The following is a 607-nucleotide window of genomic DNA, read 5'->3' as shown; positions in this document are numbered from 1 at the left end:
TCAGCAATTAGGCTCTCCAAAAATTTATTATAAATAGAGCATAGGCCGACATTCCAATATAGTAGTATTATAGTAGATATGAACAATAATGTTTATTTTTCTTGAAATTAATTTTTGTCTTTGTTTTATTTTAGTTAGGATTTTGAGGAGTGTTGGTGTCAAAGTGGGTGGTGAAAGAGAGGAAAAAGGGAGAAAGAAGGAGTGTAATTGGAGGTGTGGCATTAAACTTCGTAAAAGGGGATGCTTAGACTCTAAGAAATTAAAATGCTACCATCTCTCTTTTTGTTTGACCCGTATTTTTAGCCTTATAAATCGCACCCTTGTCTTCTTTCAATTCTTCTCCTCAAACCTAACTCTTAAGACTCTCTTCTCTAATACTACTTAGCTACTCCCTCCTCCTCCTCCTTTATGAGACTGCACTAAACCCTAGAATCCACCACCAGCATATATATTTCAAAACAATAATACTAAAAAAACAAAAAAATATTCAAAATTTATTTTATGTAATATTTATTAAGTATTATAATAATTTATAAATATTAAATAAGACTAATTAATTCTAACTATTTTTTATTAATTTTTTTGTTATCAAATATTTTCGATTTAA

The sequence above is a fragment of the Arachis ipaensis genome, chromosome B07 (genome assembly GCF_000816755.2).
Source record: "Arachis ipaensis cultivar K30076 chromosome B07, Araip1.1, whole genome shotgun sequence".
In the NCBI taxonomy this organism is placed as follows: Eukaryota; Viridiplantae; Streptophyta; class Magnoliopsida; order Fabales; family Fabaceae; genus Arachis; species Arachis ipaensis.
Note: the sequence above shows the minus strand (reverse complement) of the source record.